This window comes from Balaenoptera musculus, chromosome 4 (assembly GCF_009873245.2).
Source record: "Balaenoptera musculus isolate JJ_BM4_2016_0621 chromosome 4, mBalMus1.pri.v3, whole genome shotgun sequence".
In the NCBI taxonomy this organism is placed as follows: domain Eukaryota; kingdom Metazoa; phylum Chordata; class Mammalia; order Artiodactyla; family Balaenopteridae; genus Balaenoptera; species Balaenoptera musculus.
In genome coordinates, this window is record NC_045788.1 from 75,864,856 (window position 1) to 75,878,903 (window position 14,048).

The window sequence follows — 14,048 nt, forward strand, 5'->3', positions numbered from 1 at the left end:
ATTTGAAGTTGCTACTCACGGAGAAGCACCAAAAGTTTGAAAACTCCAGAACTATGCATTCAAACCATTATGGCCCTGATCAACATAATGGATAAATTAAGTGGGTACTTACTATATTCGGGGCACTGGGGAATTCAGAGATGAGGAGACTTACGGTTCAGGTGGACACACAGCAAACTCTCCACCATGGGCCTTAAAGGGATCACTATGATACCTGGGCTCTATTTTAAGGAAGACAAACATCTTCCTTATAAAGAATTGCACCTTGGCTATTTTCTCACTAGGAGGAGGTCTACAATCAGGGATTTCTCAAATGATTTGCAAAACTTTGTATGGATGTGTCTGTGTTTGCTTGGGAAGGTGGGTAGAATTCATAGCTTTCATAGATTCTCAGAGGAGCGTGATTCAGAAGGTTAGGAAACTGCTTTAGCACCTCTAAGCAAGAGATTTGAAAGGAGCTTGGAGACTCATTTATCATGTGGTCTGCTTTCCCAGAGAAGGTTAAGGGACCTGGTCCCATAGCCAGTAAATGGCACAGCCTCCCTGGCCAGTCTGAGCCAGAGCCCACCTGACTGACTTTATTTTAGGTGAATGGGTTTCAGCTAGTGAATAATCTTACATACATTTTCTTTTTAATCCTTTATCTAGAGTTTTGAGGTGAAAAATTTGTCCCTTCTTAAGTGCTTAAATTTGTAGATTGGGGAATATATTCAGCCAGAGAGAGTTCTGGAACCAGTTCAGGCCTTCTCCATATGACTGAACCCTGTGCCCCCTGTCTCCCCCCGTCTCTTAACCTTCAGCTGCCTCCGTACAAAGCTCTTAGATGCATGTTTTCCAAGCATGTGTATTATTATTTTAATTAATATTGCCTTGTATTTTAATACGCAAATTCCTTTTATCTGTCTTAGAATATATTCTCATGCCTCTATAAAATTTCTACCCCTGGAAATAAAGTTTCTGACAAGTATATTTATTCATTCATACCAAGAACATGATTGAATGCCTACCAGGTAGGGCCAGACACTGGTGGGTAGTGGGAACAGAGAGGTGAACAGGCACAGGCTTAGGCTCAGGAAAGCCACACTCAGATGGGCGCCCCTCTGAGCGCCTCTGGCAGGATCCGCTCCGAGGACTAGCATCTGTGTCACACTCTGCTCTGATGGTTTGTTGACAGGTGTCCCTAGGTCTTGGTGTGGTGCCTGACACACAGGAGATACTTTAAAATTCCTTCTTATTTTCTCAAGAACCTTGTTCCATCAGTGATTCTCTCTCTTGCATCATCACCCTTTGTCATCCGCCTTTTCCTTCTCAGCTCACAAAATGCTCAGAATGCTCCATCCTAGAAATAATTTTTAACCTAACCTTTGACCCTACCTTCCTCCCTTATTACTACATAAGTCCTCTTCATCCCTTTTACCAGATTTCTGGTATACTCTTTCCACTTCCGCGCTCCCATTTATACCTTAACCCAGCAGTTGTGCTTCTGTCCCCCTTGTCCTACTAAAATTGCCCTCTGGTCTAAAATCAGCACGAGTTTCTGTTAAATTCTGAGGAATTTAATGTTTGGAATTCACTGAACTTCTCAACTACGTTGGGTACCACTGATGACCCCTTCTGTGACATCCTGTTCTTTTATCTTACATCATACTGAGCCCTCCTGGCTTTTCTGGTCCTCTGTGGTTCTTTTCTTTCTTTGGGGGCTTTTCTTTCTCCCCTTGCCCCTTAATTGTGGGTGTTCCCAGTATCTGGCCTAGCGTACTGCTCTTCTGCCTGAACAGGCCCTCTGGGTGATCTCTTCCCTTCTCATGGGTTGAGGTACTTATGCCACTCAATTCTTTAACTCCAAGCCACACCTGCACCCCAGACTCCAGACTCACCCCGTGAGCTCCTGGATGTCCACTCCTGGATGTACACCTCCTCCTCCTCAGCATGACTCTCACTCCCACACTTGTTTAGCCTCCTTCTTGTCAGGTGCTCTACCAGCTTCCAACCACTATCCATTCAGTCACCCATTCTAGACCTAGGGCTCATCCATGATGTCTCCTCTCCTTTCCGCATACTCCCATAGCCAGGTGGTCATCAGGTTTTCTCAATTCTGTTTCCTAAATAGTTCTCAGATTGTCCTGTTTTTTCCAGCCCTGTTCAGGGCCTGAGTATGTCTCATCTGGACTCCCATATCACACTCCCTGAACTTGTAGGTTTATAATATTAATATTAGTAATAATAAGAGCGATCATTATAATAAGAGCATTTACTATGTTTCAGTGCTTTACGTTCATAATCTACTTACTTCCCATTTTACTGTTGACAAGACTGAGGCTTAGAAGGTTTTATGTCTTGCCAAAGTTCACTTAGCTAATAAGCCCTAGAGCTAGAAGTTGAACCTGTGGCTGTGTGGCTCCAAATCCATGCTTACAGTCCTCGAGGGATTTAGTTAAAGGATGATTCTGAGCATGTCACTTCCATGCTTAAAACCCTTCGCTGGTTTAAACATCTTCATGCTTTGGACCCTGCCCACCTCCCTAGCCTTACCTATGTCCATTCCCTGCCTCCCACTCTATACTTCAGCAACCCTGACCTTCTTGTGTCCCCCCGGCCCCCCATCCTACTGCACTACTTCCTGCCTCTGGTCGGTGCCCAGGCTTTGTGCTCTGCCGGAGTGGTAGCCCATCCCCTGCAGCTGGCAGCTTCCCCCAGTAAACTCTCCTACCACCCTTGCTAGATTACATACCATTCCTCACTTTTCTGTAATACCCTGCAACTCACTCTGTTATCACACTTTCCACAATGTATTATGGTCTGTCACTATACCTATATCTCCCACCAAGATCACTGAATTTTTCCAAGAATGAGAACTGTTTCCTATTGATTTCTGCATGCCAGCACCTAACAGTTCATGGCTCCTAGTGGGAGCTCAGTGAACATTTGATCATAATCTTACTAAATTCTGGTGAAATTTTCTGAAACTTGTTTCAAAATGTTTTCAGTTCCTTAAAAAAATCAATAAGAATACTAATAAATAGGCTGTTTCTAGCATTAGCCTAAAGGCAATCCTTTATTTATTCATTTATTTATTTAAATTTTATTTATTTATTTATTTATTTTATTTATGGCTGTGTTGGGTCTTCGTTTCTGTGCGAGGGCTTTCTCTAGTTGCGGCAAGTGGGGGCCACTCTTCATCGCGGTGCGTGGGCCTCTCACTATCGCGGCCTCTCTTGTTGCGGAGCACAGGCTCCAGACGCGCAGGCTCAGTAATTGTGGCTCACGGGCCTAGTTGCTCCGCGGCATGTGGAATCTTCCCAGACCAGGGCTCGAACCCGTGTCCCCTGCATTGGCAGGCAGATTCTCAACCACTGCGCCACCAGGGAAGCCCGATCCTTTATTTTTTTTTACTCATACGACTTAAGTTTACTTTTGGAATGATGGTTTATTTTCCTGTGGCTTTCTGAAACTTTTCACTGTAATAGCTTGGTCTTTTAGAAACTTGTTTTAAAGCCTTGAGATGTCTTTAGTTTACATATTGTTGATGAGAAGTCTAGACCTCAGTCAGACCTGGGTTAGTTACTAGCTGTTACTTTCAGGATGTAACTCAACTTTTGTGTGCCTTCATTTCTTCCTCAATAAAAGGAGGATAATAATACCTACCTCTAGGGTTGTTGTGAAAACACGAGAGGACACACATGAGAAACACTTAGCTTAATGTCTAAGATACGGCAATGTTGAAAATTGCCCAATGAAATGGTAGTTCTTATTATTAACAATAATAATGTCATAGAATGTTAAAAGTTTTATTGTCCCTAATGTAATGTTCCATATTTAGATTTATATAAGTGTAACTCTTCCATATTCTTATTTTTCCTAAATTGTAATTTCTGTGTAAGTGAGTGCTTCAGGGCCACCTGCTCTCAGTATGGGCTGGAGTTGCTTCTTGTCCATGGTTGAGGCAATGCAACTTGGCAAAAATAGCCTCCAGAAATAGTAAACTAAAATTCCACGCGAGGGATTCATTTCTGTGAGAAAGTCAGGCCTCTGTCCTTCCAAATGGGTTTCCATGCCCCAACTTCTTTAAAGTGGGTTGTTTGCTCTCCACTGATAATGCAGGAACAAGATTTCTTTTGCAGGGAGGGAAGGGGACAAGTGATAGCCCTTTTGAACACATGTTGGGGACATATTTTTTTAAATTAAGGTATAATTGACATATAGCATTGTATTAGTTTCAGGTGTACAACATAAGGCTTTGGTATATGTATATATTGTTAAATGATCACCAAAATACGTTTAGTTAATGTCCATCACCTCATATAGTTATAATTTTTTTTCTTGTGATGAGGACTTTTAAGGTCTGCTCTCTTAGCAACTTTAAATATGCAATCCAGTATTATTAACTGTAGTCGCCATGCTCTGCATTACATCCCCAGGACTTGTTTATGTTATAACTAGAAGTTTGTACCCTTTGACAACCTTCACCCGTTCCCCGCACCTCCACCCCTTGGTTTTGGCAACCACCAGTCTGTTCTCTGTATCTATGAGTTTGGTGTTTTGTTTTTGTTTTTTTTTTCCCTAGATTTCACATACAAGTGAGATCAAACAGTATTTGTCTTTTTCTGGGATAAGATTTCTTAAATACTGTGGTCGCAGCCCTCAGACCAAGATTCATAGTGCTTTTATTTACGCAGTGTTTTTCTTTTTGGAAATGAGAATTTAAAAACCCAATTGGGACATGTCTTTTACAAGACTGCAAAGAAGAGTTGTGGTTTTCTTTAATCACATGGTACAGTTTGTACTGAAAGAAGTATTACCTGTTTTTCTGTGTTGTGCTCAAGATTAGATTGTGGAAGAGGCATATTGGATATAGGTGGTTCTCAGCTAACTCCAGAGTATGGTTACCCCACTTTGTTGGGATAGAAATTAGAGGTAGAGGGACTAGAACTGATGATACTCTTTTTTTTTTTTTAATACATTTATTATTTTTTATTTATTTATTTTTGGCTGCGCTGGGTCTTCGTAGCTGCGCGGTCTTTCTCTAGCTGCTGCGAGCGGGGGCTACTCTTCTCTGCAGTGCGTGGTCTTCTCATTGCGGTGGCTTCTCTTGTTGCAGAGCATGTGCTCTAGGCACGCGGGCTTCAATAGTTGTGGCATGCAGGCTTAGTAGTTGTGGCTCACGGGCTCTAGAGCGCAGGCTCAGTAGTTGTGGCGCACAGGCTTAGTTGCTCCGCGGCATGTGGGATCTTCCTGGACCAGGGCTCGAACCCGTGTCCCCTACATTGGCAGGCGGATTCTTAACCACTGCGCCACCAGGGAAGCCCCTGATGACACTCTTAATAAGATGTAACATTATGTGTTTGGTGAACCTTTGTGTTGGAAATTATACTGTCAATATAAATAACTTTGGAAGTTCTCTTGATTGAAAACTGTAGAACAGGATTTCAGTCATAGCCCAGAGGGTATTATGTCTGAAGTTGAGTATTAGCACTCTGATATCATCAACAGACAAGGACAGAAGCCCTTTCACGTAGGTATCCTAGATTTGTGGTTTCAAATATTTGCTGTACATTCCAGCTTGCACTCCTCTCGTAAACTGATGATACCTTTTACTTAATTATTTTTTAAAAATTAATTTTAAGAAATTTGTAATCACCTTAATATTAATAGGTAGCATATGGCTTCAGACTGATTTTATTAAGTAACAAATGGTGCCAGGGAGGAAAGGGGCAGCTGCCGGAGAGACAAGCACCAGAAGACCCAGTCTCCTACCAGAAATCTTATCCCTCCCACCAGTGAGAATGAACTAAATCCTCTCCAAACTGCAACGCCTCCTCGCATCCGCACCCCCCTCCCCAGCCCCCCAGAGGTTCAAGCTTTTATTACTCATTTACAGTGCAATATTGTGAAGGACACACCCTCACGTATTACTGAAGCCAGACCCAGAACCTTCCGTGTTGCAGCAGAAGAGAACTCTGGAAGGAAAGCATTGTGGAGGAAAGGGGTTATTCCCCCGGATTTGCTCACCTGGAATTCTGCTTTCACCCCTGCGCCCAGCCCTCATGGGTATGGCTGGGCACAGAAACAAAACTGCCTTCTTTGGTGCCTCTTAGCTTAGTTGACATTTTTTAAATGAACTTTACCAAAAGTGAGGAAGAACAAAAAGGGAATGAGTATCAAAAATACAAACAGTATAAAAATAGCCATATTCCCAAAGTACAAATTTCTGATCCTGAGATCTATCTCTCCTTTTGTTAGTGGGAACTGACACAGGGTCACATGGACCTTGCCGGCTCTCTTCCACCCTGTTCTTAGTGTGTTCAACCTTGGGACCCATTTCCCCAAGCCGATTTTCCTGGCTTACGGAGTACAAAATGGTGCAGATTTAGATTCAGAAGTTGCTTTCTGCCTGGGGGCATGTTTAGTGGTGGTACTGACAGGGGAAGGAGAAGCCCTTTGAGGTAGGGAAATGGACTTAACCTTTCCCAGCAGGCCAGCCTGTGTCTGCTGCCTACAGGGCTGTCTGGGTGCAGTGGGCTGTCTGGGTGCAGTGGGGAGGTTAGAGGCCTGGTCAACTCCTTGCTATTCTGTCTTTGTCATTTATTAAGTACGGTCATCTCCCAGCATCCCGACACCAGAACTCTACCAAGACCATGTTCATAATCTTTCCCAAATCAGCCAAGCCCTTCTGACCAGTCTAGCTTAGTCTCCCTCTGCTTTGGCGCTTTGATTATTCTGTTGCCTCCTGATCACATTTTGCCTCCTCCTCTCTGGACAGAGAGAGAAGAGGAAAGAAAGATAGTTTTAGCACCTGCATCTTCTGCTCCTTATACCTAAAGTTCAGCCAGTTTCTCTGAATAAACTTTGCATTTTCACACTCCATGATTTTGTACATGAAATGTCCCTTTGCCTGGGACATCCAGCTCCATAAGTTGTTCCCGGCTCTGAGTGAACGTACTGAGATGAAGGGAAGGGACAAATGAGGCATGCTCATCAGGAGCCCAAAGTGCCTGAGCAGGGAAGGTGAGGGACTTACCCAGAGCTCATGCACACTGCCTGGCACCTAGCAAGCACACAGTAAGCTGTAGCAGCTCTTCCATTGATTATTAGTGGGCAGAACATCATCCCTGAGGGTTTCTGTGCCCAGTTGGAAAAGGGAAAGCCATGAAGAGAGCCTAGATCAGGGAATTTTACCCTTTGCCATCCTTGCAGGAACAGCTACGGGTTTGGTTTGAATGGAAACCTGTTACTGAGATATTTTAAAATATCTTCTCTGTAAGGTAATATTATCTTGTTTTCCAGTCCATCAGGAACCAAGCTAAGGCAAACCAACCCCATTGGAAACACTACTAGCTGTGTAACAAGTCAGGCATCCTCCCTCTGGGCATTAGTTTTCACATCTGAAGAACTAGGAGTTTGACTAGATAATAGATAATCTCTAACATTCCTTTCAGCTGGATGATCTGAAATTCCATGAAACTAACTATGAAGTAGCTTCAGAGATGGTCAGTTGTCTGAGCAGTAATAGAAAAGGAGGATGCGCTAGATGTTTAAATATACCTATGTATGAGTATTAGGAAACTTGTTTCAAGTATAGTATTGATAGTTTTAGTACATTTTCCCTCTCAATGCATTTTTTATTGAAGTATAGTTGATGTACAATATTATATGTTACAGGTGTACAATATAGTGATTCACAATTTAAAGGTTATACTCCATTTATAGTTATTATAAAATATTGGCTATATTCCCTGTGCTATACAATATATCCATATAGCTTATTTATTTTATACATGGTACCAGTAGTTTGTACCTCTTAATCCCCTACCCTGATCCTTCCCCTCCCTGTTTCTCTCTCCCCACTGGTAGCCAATAGTTTGTTCTCTATATCTGTGAGTCTGTTTCTTTTTTGTTAAATTCATTAGTTTGTTGCATTTTTTGGATTCCACATATAAGTGATATCATATAGTATATGTCTTTCTCTGTCTGACTTATTTCACTTAACATAATGCCCTTCAGGTCCATACATGATGCTGCAAATGGCAAGATTTCATTCTTTTTTATGGCTGCGTAGTATTCCATTGTATATGTATACCATATCTTTATCCATTCATCTGTCGAGAGACACTTAGGTTGCTTCAATATCTTGGCAGTTGTAAATAATGGTGCTATGAACATTGGGGTGCACGTATCTTTTCAAATTAGTGTTTTGGGGGTTTTTTGGATATATACCCAGAAGTGGAATTGCTTTATCATATGGTAGGTCTGTTCGTTTTTTGAGAAACCTCCGTTCTGTTTTCCACAGTGGCTGCACCAATTTACATTCCCAACAACAGTGTACAAGGGTTCCCTTTTCTCTGCATCCTTGCCAACATTTGTTATTTGTGTTCTTTTTGATGATAGCCATCTGACAGATTAGAGGTGATATCTCATTGTGGTTTTGATTTGCATTTTCCTGATGATTAGCAATGTTGAGCATCTTTTCATGTGTCTGTTGGCCATTTGCATGTCCTCTTTGGAAAAATGTCTCGAGTTCTTCTGCCCATTTTTTAATCAGGTTGTTTGGTTTTTTTGATGTTGAGTTGTATGAGCTGTTTATATATTTTGATTAACCCCTTATCAGTCATATCATTTGCAAATATTTTCTCCCATTCAGTAGGTTCTCTTTTCGTTTTGTCAATGGTTTCCTTTGCTGTGCAAAAGGTTTTAAGTTTAATTAGGTCCCATTTGTTTATTTTGCTTTTCTCAATGCATCTTGAAAGCCCCAGCAGAAAACTGAATTGGGATGGGAGATGAACACACACACTTTCTATGGCACACATTTACCCATGATCATCACTAGATGGCACCCTTGTATTAGTAAGGAGACACTCTGAAGGTAAGGACTACTGGAGGATGTCTAATAAAAATAGTAATGAATCAATAGCTGAAACTGAAAAGAGAGAGAGAAAAGAGAAGTGGATGTTTTTCCATCTCTGTCTCATGCCTTGATCATTAATATTTTAGGTAACAAAAAGCTGAAACTTCCTGCATTGCCCTGGAGATTATCTCATAAATATTTCTTAATTATAGGTACAAGGTATCTTTAAAATTAAAAATTACCTTAATTTGCTTAATTAAAAAGCTAGAGACAAAGTATTTCAGAAGATCTCTGGTCAGATGGTTTGTGACAGTCTGAAGTCAGTAAACCTTCCACTTATGTTCTTAGCTTCAAAAGCAAGGTTAGTCCAGCAAAGCTGTGGGATCTAGTTCCCTGGCCAGGGATCTAACCTAGGCCCGCTGCATTGGGAGCTCGATGTCTTAACCACTGCACCACCAGGGAAGTCCCGGTTTCCTTTATTTTAACCTTCATTTCTCAAATGACAAATGACGTGCACATTTTTTAATATTTCTATTTGCCATTTGTGTACCTTCTTTGATGAGGTTTCTGTTCACATCTTTTGCCCACTTTTTAGTTGAGTTGTTTGTTTTCCTGTTGAGATTTTAAAATTCTTACTATATTTTGGATATAAATCCTTTATCAGAGATATGTTTAGCAAATATCTTCTCCCAGTCTGTGACTTGTCTTTTCATTCTTTTAATAGTTTCTTTCACAAAGCAGAAGTTTTTAATTTTAATGAAGTCCAACTTAACCAACTTAACCAAAGTTTAACTTAAAACAAACCAACTTTACACTTAACCAGCTTAAAACCAAAAAATTGCTTTTATGAAGGAATTTTTTTCTTTCATGGATTATGCTTTTGGTGTTGTATCTAAAAACTCATTACCAAACCCGAGGTCACATAGATTTTCTCCTGTTTTCTTCCAGCAGTTTTATAGCTTTACACTTTACAAATAGGTCTGTGATCTGTTTCGAGTTAATTTTTGTGAAAAATGTCTAGTCTGTATCTAGATTCACTTTTTCACATGTGGACATCGGTTGTCCCAGCACCATTTATTAGAAAGACTATCCTTTCTCCATTGAATTGTCTTTGTGCCTTTGTTGAAGATCAGATATTTGCATGGGTTTATTTCTGGGCTCTCTATTCTGTTCTGTTGATCTAAATGTCAGTTATTTTACCAATACCATACGGTCTTGATTATAATAGATATAAGGCCTCCAACTTTCTTCTTTTTCTTCAGTATTGTATGGGTCTTTTGACTTTCCATATAAACTTTAGGATCAGTTTGTTAATATCTACAAAGTAGCTTTCTAGGACTTTTGACTGATATTGTGTTGAATCTATAAATCATGTTGGGAAGAATTGACATCTTAACAATATTGAGTCTTTTAGTCCACAGACATGGACTAGCTCTCCATATATTTAGTTCTTACTTGATTTCTTTCATCATTGTTTTGACGTTTTCCACATAAAAATCCTGTACCTATTTTGTTAGATTTGTACCTAAGTATTTCCTTTTTTTGATGTTATTACAATTTTTTTTTTTAATTTCAAATTCTGGTTGTTCATTGCTGGCATATAAGACAGCAATTGGCTTTTTATGTAGTGACCTTGTATCCTGAAACCTTGCTCTACTTGCTTATTAGTTCCAGGAGGTTTTTTGGTAGATTCTTTGGGTAGATCTGTATAGATAATCATGCCGTCTATGAATAAAGATAGTTTTGTTTCTTCCTTTCCAATTTGTATACTTTATTTCTTTTTCTTGTCTTACTGCACTAGCCAGAACTTCCAGTTTGACATTCATTATGTTCTTTACTCGGCCTTCCTTGTATGTTTCTCCTGGGAAGTCTGATACCAACCTAATTATCTTGCCCGTTTAAGATACTTTGTCTTTTGGGGACTTTCCTGGTGGTGCAGTGGTTAAGAATCTGCCTGCCAATGCAGGGGACACGGGTTCGATCCCTGGTCTGGGAAGATCCCACATGCCGCAGGGCAACTAAGCCTGTGCACCACAACTGCTGAGCCTGTGCTCTAGAGCCCGTGAGCCACAACTAATGAACCCACGTGCCACAACTACTGAAGCCCGCGCGCTCTAGGGCCTGCGTGCTGCAACTACTGAGCCTGCATGCTGCAACTACTGTAGCCCGTGTGCCTAGAGCCCATGCTCTGCAACAAGAGAAGCCACCACAATGAGAAACCTATGCACCGCAACCAAGAGTAGCCCCCACTCGCCGCAAATAGAGAAAGCCCATGCGCAGCAATGAAGACACAATGCAGCCAAAAGGAAAAAATAAGATACTTTGTCTTTTTACCTGAAAATCATAAAATTTTTTTTTTCCACCTTTATTGAGATATAAAAATTATATATATTTACAGTACACAGTGTGATGCTTCAATATAAATATACATTGTTAAATGATTGCCACACTCAAGCTAATTAACATATCTATTACCTCACAGTTATCTTTTTTTTTTTTTGTAGTGAGGACATTTAAGATTATTCTTTTAGCAAATTTCATGTATACAATATAATATTATTAACTACAGTCACCATACTGTACATTAGTTCTCCAGAACTTATTCATCCTGCACAACTGAATCTTTGTATTCTTTGACCAACATCTCCCCTTTTTCCCTATCCCACAACTCTAAGCAGCCACCATTCTGTTCTTTGCTTCTATGAGTTTGACTTCTTTTAGATTCCACCTATGAGTGAGATCATGGAGTATTTCTCTTTCTTGCCTAGCTTATTTCACTTAGCATAATGTCCTTCAGGTTTACCCACATTGATGCAAATGACAACCTTCTTTTTTAAGGCTGAATAATATATGCGTGTGTATCATGTTCTCTTTATCCATTTATCCATCAGTAAACACTTAGGTTTATTAGGCATCTTAGCTGTTGTGAATGATACTGCAGTGAACAAGGGAGTAAAGACACCTCTTCAAGATACTGACTTCATTTCCTTTGGATGTACACCCAGAAGTGGCATTACTAGAACATATGGTAATTCTATTTTAAATTTTTTGAGGAACCTCCATACTATCTTCTCTAATGGCTATACCAATTTATATTCCTACCAACAGTGTATAGGAGTTCCCTTTTCTCCACATCTTTGCCAACGCTTGTTATCTTTTGGCTTTTTGTAACAGTTATTCTGATGAGTGTGAGGTAGTATCTCATTGTGGTTTTTGATTTGCATTTCCCTGATGATTAGTGATGAGCTTTCTTCGTATACCTATTGGCCATTTTGTATGTCTTCCTTTGAGAAGTGCCCTTTCAGGTCCTTTGTCCATTTTCTGTTTTGGTATTTGTTTTCTTGCTATTGAGCTGAGTTCCTCATATATCAATATTTTGGATATTAACTCCTTATCAAATATATTATTTGCAGCTATCTAGGTAGGTTGTCTTTTCATTCTGTTGATTGTTTCTTTTGCTGCACAGAAACCTTTTAGTTTGATGCAATCCCATTTGTCAGTTTTTTATTTTGTTGCTTGTACATTGGGGGTTATATCCAAAAAAATTTGCCCAGACCAATGTCAAGAAGCTTTTTCCCTATGTTTTCTTCTAGTAGCTTTGCAGTTTCAGATTTTATATTTTAAGTCTTTAATCCACCTTGAGTTGATTTTTTTTACATGGCATGAGATAAGGTCCAGTTTCATTCTTCTACATGTGAATATACAGTTTTCCCAGCACCATCATTGCAGAGACTATCCTCTCCCCATTATGTGTTGTTGGCAACTTTGTCGAAGATCTTTTGACCATAAATGTGTGGATTTATTTCTGGGTTCTCTATTCTGTTCCACTGGTCTGTATGTTTGTTTTTATGCCAGTACCATGTTGTTTTGATTACCGAAGCTTTATGGTATATTTTGAAATCAGGTAGTATACTGCCTCTAGCATTGTATTTTGTTTGTTTGTTTGTTTGGGGGTTTTTTTTGGCTCAAGATTGCTTTGGCTTTTCAGGGTCCTTTGTGTTTGTGAATTTTAGGATTTTTTTTTCTATTTCTATAAAAAACACCATTGGAATACTGAAAGGAATTGCATTGAATCTATAGTTCACTTTGGGTAGTATGGACATTTTAACAATATTAATTCTTCCAATCCATGAACACAGGATATCTTTCCATTTATTTGTGTCTTCAATTTCTTTTATCAGTGTTTTATAATTTTTAGTGTACAGATCTTTTATCCCCTTGGTTAAATTTATTCTGAAATATTTATATATTTTTTGATGATATTGTAAATGGAATTGACTTCTTAATTTCTTTTTTGGATAGTTCATTGTTATGTGTGGAAACACAACTGATTTTTTCATTCATCTTTTCTGTTGTTTTTCTAGTCTCTGTTTATTTCTGCTTTGATCTTTATTATTTCCTTCCTTCTGCTAACTTTGGGCTTAGTTTGTTCTTCTTTTCCTAGTTCCTTGAGGTATAAAGTTAGGTTGTTTTAGATCTTTCTTTTGTTTTTTGATTTACTTATTTACTTATTATTTATTTTTGGCTGCATTGGTCTCTGTTGCTGCACGCAGGCTTTCTCTAGTTGCAGCAAGCGGGGGCTACTCTTTGTTGCAGTGAGCAGGCTTCTCATTGCGGTGGCTTCTCTTGTTGTGGAGCACGGGCTTCAGTAGTTGTGGCACGCGGGCTCAGTAGTTGTGGCTTGCAGGCTGTAGAGTGCAGGCTCAGTAGTTGTGGTGCTTAGGCTTAGTTGCTCCGTGGCATGTGGGATCTTCCCAGACCAGGGCTCGAACCCATGCCCCTGCATTGGCAGGCAGATTCTTAACCACTGCGCCACCAGGGAAGCTGAGATCTTTCTTAATGTAAGCATTGTTGCTGAAACTTCCTTCTTAGAATACTTTTGCTGCATCCCGTAAGTTTTGGTATGTTGTGTTTTCATTTTCATTTGTCTCAAGATATTTTTTTATTTCCCTTTTGAATCTAATTTTCCAATTTTATTCCTGTTATTGGTTTTTAGCTTGATACTGTTGTGGTTGGAAAAGATACTTGATATGATCTTAGTCTTCTTAAATTTGTTAAGACTTGTCTTGTGGCCTAACGTGATCTACCCTAGAGAATGTTCCACGTGCATTTGAAAAAGAATGTGTATTCTGCTGCTGTTGGATGGAAAGTTCTCGGTGTGTCTGTTAGGTCCTTTGGATCTGTAGTGTTGTTCAAGTCTGCTATT

At 39.9% G+C, this 14,048-nt stretch overlaps 1 protein-coding gene across 3 annotated transcripts in view; it reads left to right on the forward strand.

Annotated features, from left to right (window-relative positions):
- HACD2 (3-hydroxyacyl-CoA dehydratase 2) overlaps window positions 1–14,048 on the forward strand; it is an 89,258-nt gene that overhangs the window by 21,387 nt on the left and 53,823 nt on the right. The gene's annotated exons all lie outside the window — the stretch shown is intronic.